This window comes from Scardinius erythrophthalmus, assembly GCF_964197995.2.
Source record: "Scardinius erythrophthalmus genome assembly, chromosome: 21".
Classification (NCBI taxonomy): Eukaryota; Metazoa; Chordata; class Actinopteri; order Cypriniformes; family Leuciscidae; genus Scardinius; species Scardinius erythrophthalmus.
In genome coordinates this window covers 21,946,838-21,958,399 of record NC_138241.1, presented here as the reverse complement: position 1 = coordinate 21,958,399, position 11,562 = coordinate 21,946,838, and the positions used below count along the sequence as shown (strand labels likewise).

The window sequence follows — 11,562 nt, the reverse complement described above, 5'->3', positions numbered from 1 at the left end:
AAATAATTCCAATATTATTTATTCATAATAATGGTCGATATGGGTTTTTCAATTACTAATTCTTAAACTTTTATATTTCTCCCACAAGGCAACATTTCTTTGCTAGTTATGTTAAAACTGACCTGTCAGCAAGTTCAATGATTGATCTACTTTTTTAGCTCACAGGACAGAACCAAATAAAACATATAGCCTATATAGCTCTGACGAAATCCCAAAACCCAAATCCAAATTTAAGGTATGTTGGGAGAGTATGTTGTTAGTAGGCAGTTTTATTCTGAAGCTAATGAACTGACTAAAAACTCATATTTCCTTCACACTCCAGCTCTCTCAATCTTTCTTTCAGTCTAATGTTCTTTCCACCATGTAGGGTCATCTCAAGCATTCCCTCACAGAATGCTTGCAGACTACATGAACGCCTTCCAAAAAAAGACAATCTAAACAAAACAGTAAGTAATATACAAAATAAGACCTTTATTTAGCGACATGAAACATTCAACATATATCCAGCAATTCCCCGTCTAAACAGCACAAAGGTCTCAAGCAGGAATCTATCCATAGCTTTACTTACGCTAAAGAGGTCTTCTTCACAGACTCCTCCGCCATGACGATATGACGTATATAAAAATAAGCAACCTACATAGAGAGTTAAAAGAATATGCTACCTACGGAAGGTGATGAATGCGTGACCAGCCATGCAGAACGTGCCCCAGAGAAAGACGAGATGATTTCAACACCTGCCCCCAGCCCTAACCCCGGTCTCCCTCCCCCTGTGCACCCCTACTGCTCTCCTGTTCCTCAACACCGGCACCAGCAGACGTGTCCTATGGGTCAAAGATTAACATAAAGGACAAGCTCCAACACAGAAGCAACAAGGTGCACGCAAGATGTTCCAATTACGAAACAAAATAAGTGTCTCAGAGGTTGCTTTTTCACAGCCAATGAGACTTAATAGAGTTCAATACTATACATTACTTTAGCAAAGAAGCCATTTTATTTTGGGAAAACAGAATGCAACAGACAAACAAATGAAAAAGTTGTGCGTAACTGTTTGTATTAAAAGAATATATACAGTAGTGTGTAAAAACAAAAAAAAAACATATCTAAATATCTATAAAATATTAATATAATTATATTAAATAGGACATTTATATCTTCTAATTTATACTTAATTTTCCCTCCTTTATTTTATCTCCTAATCTATCTATATATCTATTGCTATTTCTTTAATGGAATGACGAAAGGAAAATTAAAACAAAAGACAAAACTAATAGACAAATAGGCATCAATACTAACAATATCAACCATCTTACAATTTGAAATAATAACAATGGTGAAAAGCTGTGAACCAAAAGAGCCTCCATGAGACCTCAGTTAATTATCATTACTGTTTAGGAGAAACAAACAAGATATTTCAAAAATGTAATAAAAAATGTTTTTCTTTGCTAAAGGTATAATTGTTAAAAGGCTACATTATAATTCCCAATGGCTTGAAATGGGTTGCAATCTAACAAAAAAGTGCTCTTCTCTGTTCAGTATTAAGATGTAGACTCTTTCAAATTTTCAGACCACAATGACCTTTAGTTCTACCAGAAAGACTCGGGAGGCAAAATAATGTAGCAAAGCATACATTTATTAACAGCCCAGCAAGCAAATATTGAGTTATAAAGTTCTTTGGGTAGGCCCCGTCCGTAGCTCGCAATCCGAGGGTAACGGAATCTGCATATCCTGCCTAAAGATGAAGGCAGGGGTGCAGCCGACCCCCTGGGAGGTATTAGGAAGGGATCATCCTGGTGGTGGTGGGGAGGATGTTGGTGAATGTTGGCGTCAGCATCTGCGAACTCAGACATGTGTAAGTACCGATCTTTAATACTACGAGTATTAGATCACGATTGGTTAGATGAGAAGAAATAAGTGACGTAACAATTGAGTCTTCCTGCCAGAACTTACGCTAAAGCTTTCATTTACAGTAGCTCTGATAGCTACTGTAGCACAAAATCAAAATTGAGATGAAATTGAGCAGGACTATTTAAAGAAAAATAATAATCTTTTAATACTTTTATGAGAAACCGAGACAAACATTGAGCTTGGCACTGTAAAAGAACATATGAAAGTGCTTTGTATTCTGAAGAGGAAATGATATTCAGGAAAGCAGCCCAGGCTTGCCATAATTGAGACAGCACATAAAACAAAGACCCATAAGTGAAGCACAAGGTTATATGAAAGTGAACCACAGCTTTACTTTACTAGCACAAACCCCTCTTCCCCATCACAAATCATTTGCTTCTCTCTCTCTCCCTTTCATCCAGGAATAGAAGTAAACCTTTTGTGAAATGCAAATCAGGCAGAGAGTCTGCAAGAAACGACGGGCAATTCACACAGGACTCCAGCATTAGCATAGAACTTGGAGTAATTAAGGTATGAGGAAGCTCTAATTAATGTGGTAAAGTGTGGGGACACGGCGGAGAGCTGGCTTGGAGATGCGGGAGGTGGGGCGCAGTTTTGCCGAGTTCTCCCCTACTTCATGACAGCTGGTCTCAGAGGCTGCTTATGTCGTCGGGCGAGCACATGGAAACGTCTGTGATTAAACAGCTGTCAGCAGTCGCTCGTACTAACGCACACCATGACAGGAGCCACAACTGTAACTCATTGGCTGTGCGCAGCGTTCCTGCGGAGGCTTTGGTTGGGCCTATACACGCTGGCCCATTTATCATGTCCGCTAGGCCCCACGGCTCCCTACATGGGCATAAATCCACCCTATCTGTGCCAGGATGTTGTATGAAAGGAAAGACGAGGGACAGAGATGTAGTGAAAGTACTGCTGAGGTTGAGTCAGTGTAAATTCAACATCATTCACAGCGAACACCGGGACAAACGTGCATTTATGAGGGAACAGCGCACGTTGGCAGCCTGTGGTGGAGCCATAAATGCAGTTTACAAGCACTAGCAGCTCCATTCATGTTTTTGAAGGGTCTTTTATGCTCACCAAGGCTAAATTTATTTGATTAAAAGTACAGTAAATAGTGTAAATAAATATTATTACAATTTAAAATCACCATATTTTAATATGTAATTTATTCCCGTGTCACAGGGTCCTCCAGAAATCATTATAATATACTAATGCGGTGCTCAAGAAACATTTCTTTTTATTAACATTGTTGAAAACACTTGAGCTGTTTAATATTTTTGTGCAAGCTTAACTTAGATTGTTTGTAATATTATTTCTGTCTTTACCTTTTTAATGCATCCTTGCTGAATAAAAGTATTAATTATACATGAAATATAAAAAAAAATGGTCTGTCAATAATCAGGTACATGAACTACTGTATAGCCTACATGTACGTATATGTTTGTATATAAATATTTTGAGAACATGGATAGCTGTGGACAAACATATGTTATTATATACTGTAGTGTATAGCATGAAAGACAAGGAAACCCCAAAGTAAAAAACAGCTCTTCCCTCTCCTAACATTTTCTTGAATGACAAACAGGGCAGCACTTTATGCTGCCAGGCATAAGTACCTATCGTAAGTACCTATGAGAAAGAAACGGTCTGAAGTCTTGATAAAAATGGGCTAAATTTAGCCTCTTAAATGAACGAAGCACTTTCACTCTATTGGTTCAATGAATTTAAAGGCTTCTTACGATATGGCAGCCGCTCATGTTTTGCATTTAACAGCTGTTTAACTGCATTTTTTTAAAAGGCTTTTGCTTATAAATCCAGCAATGGCTGACTTCCACTTCTCGCAAGGGGACCAAAGTCACCAAGGCCAAACTAGAATAATTTATCTCATCACCTGGAGATCAATGTTTGAAAGTGAGCGGAAATCCATCAAAGTATCCCGTATGACAGCATCAGGAACATAGTGAGAAAATCACTCCCTTCCAATTTAGAAATTAAGCCCCCCTTCCAGATCCATGCATTGATTTCTGCAGACAAACACCTTAAAATAAATGGGGTTCAAATTAACTGAATTATTTGGGGTTTTGATTTTGCTGTTCTCACATTGAAAAACAGTCACCAAAATGGAAATGCATCTGTTTGGCCCAGTGAGGGTTTAAAAAGGGAAATATCCATTGCGAGAGAAGACTAAAACAAAATGTTACTCCATTTCTTGAGTGACTCTGAATATTTTCTTCAAGTTTAGGGAACCTTTTTTATATTATGGCTGTTAAACGATAAACGACCAGTATAATAGTATATCATATTTTGTCTAAATTAATATTTTGTCTGTTGAAACGACTGGCACCTAACCCCCAATCGCTCCCTGGGTGCCATAGCAAAAATGGCTGCCCACTGCTCCGGCTGTATGTGTCCAAGGCATGCAGTGTGTGTCTCAATGCCCCTAATGTGTGTGCACTAACTTGGATGGGTTAAATGCAGGAGAAAATTTGAGTATGGGCCTTCATGTCACTTCACTTCACTTAAAAATAAAACACTAAAAACTAAAATCAAGCATTTCAAAAGCTACAAGTGAAGTATGTATCACAAGTACAGAATGAAAAATGGATATTCATTTTGAGATTATATAGCACTGACTTCCTCTTCACAGTTTCCTACCTCTCTGTCTGATGTTTAAATATCCGGTTCTGACAGTTTTCCAGATAATGCCATGGATTCTCAAGGTCTGGCTCTCCAGAACTGGCTGCAGTACAGTTTGCCATTATTTCTACACAGTCAGGCACTGAGACTGAGGATGAGGGTTGCCATCCTCTGAGTGGCACCATATGGTACCATGAGCAGTGCCATGGCTGAGTCCTGCCTCCACCGGAACTTCCCCACTGTGGAGAGTGTTGACAGCGATGCCCCCTGCTCACCTCACAGACCAGCCATGTGGCAAGGCTACGGTACCGTTTCCCTCCCATATCCCTTTCAGCACTTTCTACAGCATTGTGCCTTGTTCTTTTTTTTCGTTTCATATGCTTGTAATGGTGAAGATTACCTGATTTTAACTAGCTTTTGTCTCCAGCTAAAACACACACAAGCATCCACGAGTAAGAGCTCTCCTGTTCTTGCTCACACAAGGTTTTGAGTACTTGGCTGTGCTGTTCTTGAGATCTTTCATATTTCACTTTTTCATGTTTAGATTTAGATCTATACAGCATGTGTTTCCTCTTAAATAGAAAATTATCTAGTTCATTCAACTATGGTGACTTATGAATCATGGGTTGATTTTTAGTAAAACTAACAGATTTATTTTTTTCTTTGTGTTGGTCACAATTACAGCTGTTCTGGAAACTACTTTAAATGTTTTTGCTACTCTTCAAATGTCTTTTATCTATAGATTTTTTTTTTGTATTACCTTTGTCCTAGACCCAGCTTTCTACTTACAATCTGAAAATCTATCACAAATGAATAATTACATTTATGAACTATGATCAATATCTATTATTGTGTACATAAGGTGAAAACCTGAAAGTCATAAGGACCACTTGTGTGACTTTTTTAATGCTTTTGCATAATTTTAAGCTTAAAAAGCTTTTCTTTTCTTTTTTTTACACAAATTATAACTGTTCTTCACACTAATTGCCCCAATCAAATTTATATCAAAAGTTAGTTTACTTGGTTACCTATAGGGAGCAAAAGAGACATGAAACATATGAAATACGCAATTTCCAAACTAAAATGCCTGCTATGAAATTAACCTTATAAATACAAAAGATTCTACCACTTTATTAAAAGGGTGTTTTAAATGTAATTTCCACCACGGAACAATATTAAATACAATAAATAATTAGAGATTATATAAGAAATTATTATAAGACACTGTGGTTGAAATGTTCATTATGTTAAACGTACAGTATGGCATTTTTCGCCACTAGGGGCCGCTAACCTATTTACAATGACAAAGGTGTAGATTGATGACGCAACATTTGCTAAGAATTATGGATCTTGTCATCAACGTCAAGCCGACCGATCTAATAATGTTTATGGATGACTGAATACATCGATGCTTTTATCATGACTGTGATATGAAGCAGTTCGGGATTGCTAAGAGACAGCTATCAGCTCCACACGCGACGCGAGTCCCGCGGATATAAAAGGAATATGGACATTTCATTCTACCGAACTACACGCAGAATTACTACTCACAGGTCAGTTTATTAGACAAATTAAACTTGTGAGGTAACGCAGCGCTGTTTCACTTGGTCTAACATTACACTATCACACTTAACTGCATTTGAGTGTGTTGAAATGTATGTGTTAGTTTGTCTGTATGAGACTAGCAGTAAGCTAGATCAACATTAGAATAACATACAGATCATATTCTGACATTTTATCATTGTTGAACTATATAACATTAATTAGTTTTATGTAAATGTGCTCACCTGTTTAATAAAGTAGGCTACATGTAGGAGCGGTCAAAGTCTCGGACGTGGAGCTCTCGTTTATATAGCCTACTGTCTATGGGAGCTCTAGGCATCTCGAAAACACCGCGCTGATATTGATTCTCGTTTTAGTTCTCCTTTTTTATCCAAAGTCTGCTTGCCATGGTCCATAATGTTTGAACGAAACAACAACAACAGCGTGCAAATAGACATTGCGAACTACACATTTGTCCACGTCTGTCGCTTTGGTTACAATCAGACGGCTCTGGTTGCTATGGCAGTACAAGCGGAAACCAGGGACATATGACGCCATTGACTGCGACAAAACGGAAATAAAGAAACGTGCCGTGTCTTCGAATTAAATTACAAATTTCTCCTGGTTTGAAAGTTCTTTGAAACAGTCGGGATAATGTAAGTACACAACTAAAAAAAATATATAACATAGATATAGTGATTTTTGCTATTTTTAAAGCAAAAAAGTTACATATTGTGCCTTTAAGAAAAAATTTCAGAAATTCTCCTGTCATATACATATATATAGGCCTACTATTGGACATTAATAGTGTACAAATTTAATTTAAGCACTATTTAAACAATGGAAAAATAGTTTTGTCTACGGGTTTATGAATATAAATAGTACAGTCCACCCATTTATAAAGAGACAGACAAATATACATACTGCAGGAAAAATACATTTCAATACATTATATGACAAGACTTGCAAATTAAATTAAATACAAGAGTTTACATTTTTAATCAAAGACTATGCAAATCTGCTAAAGCCAAGATACACACAACAGACACCTCATTGATATGAAAGCCAAATCACCAGCTCTAGAGCATTATGAAATATCAGTGCTCTCAATCACATGCCCAGTGGAGATACTAGATGTTACAGAACACAGAGAAGGTCACATGACAAAAATGATGAGCACATAGAAGAGTGTTGTGCACGTCACATGACCAGCCGCTGCCTCCCATAGGACAGGTAGAGAGAAGCAAGTGTACAGCGGTGTCCTCATTATGCCAAACTGGAGATGCAGCAGAGAGTCAGGGGAGAGGTGTTACGTCCTTTCTGCGCTCTTAAGGCTACAGTAACACTAAAGTCCAGTAAGCCAGTCCCAGCCAACTTCAATATTCTTTCCTTCACACTCTTGTCTTTTGCCCGTTTATTATTTCAAGTTCACTTCCTTTTTTTGTTTCCAAAGGAAGTTTCCAATCCCCTTCACAGATTCCCTATTGGGGTTTCATTCTAGCCCTTTGTAACTAAAAGCTTTTTGCTGTCAAGAGCCTTTACTGTGAGCGAGTGAGTGGAAATCTGCAGCTGTTACATGAATCCATCACTGTGATTTACATATTTAAAGGGATACGTTCACAATGAAAATTCTGTCATTGTTTACTCATCCTCATGTCATTCCACACTCATAAGAATTCTTTTCTTGCACAAAAAAAGAGAAATTTTGAAGGCCACTCTTTTTCCATGCAATTACAATGAATAAAGGCGGCAAGAGCTTTCAATCTAACAAAAAAAAAGAAAGAAACAAAAGCACCATGGTCCATGCACTCTGTGTTACATAATTTTAAAGTCATACAGTTATTCACTCATGTTGTTGTTTTTGTTGTTGTTGTATTGCCATATCAGCTTCATAAGCTCAAGGCAGATACAGATTTTACATTCATTAAATACAATAATTTAATAAAATACAATTACATTTTGTATACATAACTCTATAAAAGGTTCTTTAATTGTCCTTATAATAAAAAATGGCTATTCATTGATGATCCTACAGAACTGCTGTAACCAGATCATCAGTGAGTGAACTCAATAACCGAATAAGTCTGATTCATGAACAAATCAATCATTCAGATCTTTTTTAACCAAATGTTGGTTTGTGTAAATGATTCATTGAAAAGAACTCAAAAGAACAATTCAGTTGCAAACCATACATACCTCTCTAATTAATACACCAAGGAGAGCAAGGACGAATTTTAAGATTATCAATAAATAAAAGCTAAAATATGGCTTCAGAAAACCTGAAAGTCATATGGACCACTTTTGTAATTTTTTGTATGCCTGTGCATAATTTTAAGCTTTAAAAGCTCCAGACTTATTTATTTTAATTTCATGCATATTCACATTCAACAAGAACAATTGTTTCAATTTTTGCTTAACTCAAAATGTCTCCTTTTAGTTTTAACAGAATAAAGAAAGAGACACAGATTTGGAATGACATGAGGGCAGATAAATGACAACAGAACATTTTTGTATGGACTTTCCAAAAAGCTCACAGTTCAAATTTATAATTTTTCTTTATATAATTTTTGCTAAATAACTTGTTCTTTTTCAGAAAGCTTTGTTTCCAAAAGCGTAACTGGCCTGATCAGCAGCAGGCCTTTCATCCACGGCCGCGCCAAGTGGAGGAGTTGTACAGTGCCACCAGGACAATAGCATTTCCCAGAACCCCCTGGTGACGGCAGCAACTCTGTGCCAATTAGACAGCATCCTTTTAATAATGAATGGAGCCGAGCTTCAAATTTACAAGCAAGAAACATTACACGAGAAAGTGAACTGAAAGGAATAAAGATATGGTCATATTTTTCCAAGGGTTACAGTAATGCAATAATGAACGCGAACTTGAGAGCTTGTACTCAACAAAGACAGAAAATAATAAGTGGGAATGGGATAATGAAACAAATGTGTGAGCTTAGTAGGGTTTACTGAGGCATCAACTCGAGTGTCCACTCTCTTCTGTCAATAATCCAACTTATTACTTTTTCCCCTTAAACAGTCTCTGTGACACTCGCATTAGCTTTGACCGGCTAGTGTTTCAGTTAACTAACCTCATGAAAACACTTAATAAACCTGTTGGCTTTTAAAGCCCCCTGGCAAAATAGAGACCCATTGTTAATTAGGGTGGTACATGATATGATGATGATGTCTATTTTTACCCTGCTGTGAATTACCCATTTACAAACAGATTAGAGTGGGTGGAAAAAGGGAGGTGTGAGATGGAGGGATGCGGGGAGAGAAGTGGGAAGAAAGAAACAGATGGAGAATATGTGCAGTAGCTGTAGCAATGGAGTGGTGGATGCTGGGATCTCCTGATAAAGGTATCCATATGGCCTAGCTGTGCATCTACAGGATCAGCCCAGCGGAGGCTCAGCATTAAACACACACCAGGCTATAGCATGATAAAGCTAAACACACACATGTAAACCCAAGCTGTGCAAATACTCACAAATGCACATGCAGCACCAGTTGGCATTATAGTAATATCAGGCAGCAGCCAGTTTGAGCAGAACCCATGCCAGCATACACACACACACACACACACACACACACACACTTATACAAAACCAGCAACGGCATAAACACTGGATCAAATTTGAACAATTTCACATGCGCAAGAGCACAATACAACAGTTCAATAAACAAAAACTTCAAATAGAGTTACTTACATTTCAACACAAACAATAATGCCAGTTACTACTTATATGTTGTTCGAAAATAGTTCCAAATAAGTCAAATTCAAACTAATGTTTGCGCCACGTCTCAGAGCAACACACAGCAGAGGCATTGCTGAATGAATCAATGTTTTTTAACAAATCGGTTGAGTGAATGATTCAATGACTCGCTCATAAAAAAGACACTTGATTCGTTACTGACTGAATTAGTTCTGTTAACGAATCGTTTGACTGAATGATTCAAATGACTGTCACATGTCGCCATCTAATGGCGTAACGATGTAACCTGCATAAAGAGTCACTTAAAGCAGGGCTATGCAGTTTCGGGAATTTCTTCACTGTATTCTTGCTTTTTGCTCACAGGTTTCTCTATAGAGCTCCCCCTACAGCTTCGGAATAGATATTTGACAACACTGTCGAAAAACTCGTAGGCGACTCTCAGATACCAGAGGCTATAGATCAACGACATCAAAGCAGATGGGACATTCTTTAAAACGTCTTCTTCATTCGGGTTCGAACAGCGTGAGGGAGCGCAATAATGACAGAATTTTAGCAGATTTTTTTGCCGTAAAGCATTTCGTATTCGCCCGCCGGCCCAAAGTTGCAAGGGTGGTTTTTCGACTCACAGGCGCTTGGGGGGTGCGAGACGACCACCATTCAACCTGAAAAAAGTCATATAACTATTCCAATGACTCCGAAGCTTGAAAATTCACCACCACTGATGCACAGACTGTATATAAGAATTTATATTCAATGCCACAAGAGCAAGAGGTATTACATTAATCACATCATTAACTGCCAGACAAAAAAGATAGCATATAGGCCTACATAGATTTGAGTGCTTTTAAAATATTACGTTTTCAGCATAGTGCATGTTATTGTTTTAAGTTTGTTCCAAAAGGTTTATATGGTATATCGTGGCCACATATTAACAATTAGTTCCCACAACTTACACTAACTAACACAACAGCACGTTTTACTAATTCGGCCACGATTGACTAAAACGAGTGAACGAATGAGTAAATCATGGCCACTATTTACTAACTAACTAATTCTTAATTCGAGGCCACAATATTTTTGCAGGGCTCAATAGGTTTATGTATAATTTAAAGTAATTTACAAAATGTAAGTAAATTGGTTTGCGAAGAGCACACTTCTTAGACTGTATATGGTATTTTCCTACTAAAATAAATAATTGCATCATGTATTGTTTTTTACATTCAAAAATGTCATGGTGAATACACACATTTCTATCATACACCCCAGTTTTCTGTTAACATAAGTTTCTAAATCCTTCCAAAATCATGAGATGGTCCTCGATGTGGAATGCCTCTCAGGCAATCAAATATGAGAATAGGAACTAATTATAGAAGCAAATACTCAAGAATATATTTTTAATAATGATTTAACTTTACATAAACCATAGAAATACCAGACCATAGTTCAGATTTTTATTTGCCTTTACACAAATATGATAAATAGTCATTTTTAGCCATTTAGTCATTTAATATATTTTTATACAGTACATTTGAAATCCTAATTGCTAAACCCTTATAATGTAATAGCATCACTGGGCTTTTTAGTTCCATAAGTTAGTTATAGGCTTTAAACTCCATTCTGCCTCATACTTTGCAAGTGTGCATTTATAATCTCACTTTATCTTTGTTGTTCTTTATTATTTAGTGGTTATCGCATCACTCATTGTGTTATTTGCATTTTCCTGTTCTGTCAGGTATTGCAGTTGCTTTGCTGACTTCATACCTGGCCA

At 37.2% G+C, this 11,562-nt stretch overlaps 1 protein-coding gene across 1 annotated transcript in view; it reads right to left on the bottom strand.

Moving 5' to 3' along the window:
- rims1a (regulating synaptic membrane exocytosis 1a) overlaps positions 1 to 11,562 on the bottom strand; it is a gene marked incomplete at its 5' end in the record, with an annotated part of 74,652 nt that overhangs the window by 54,207 nt on the left and 8,883 nt on the right.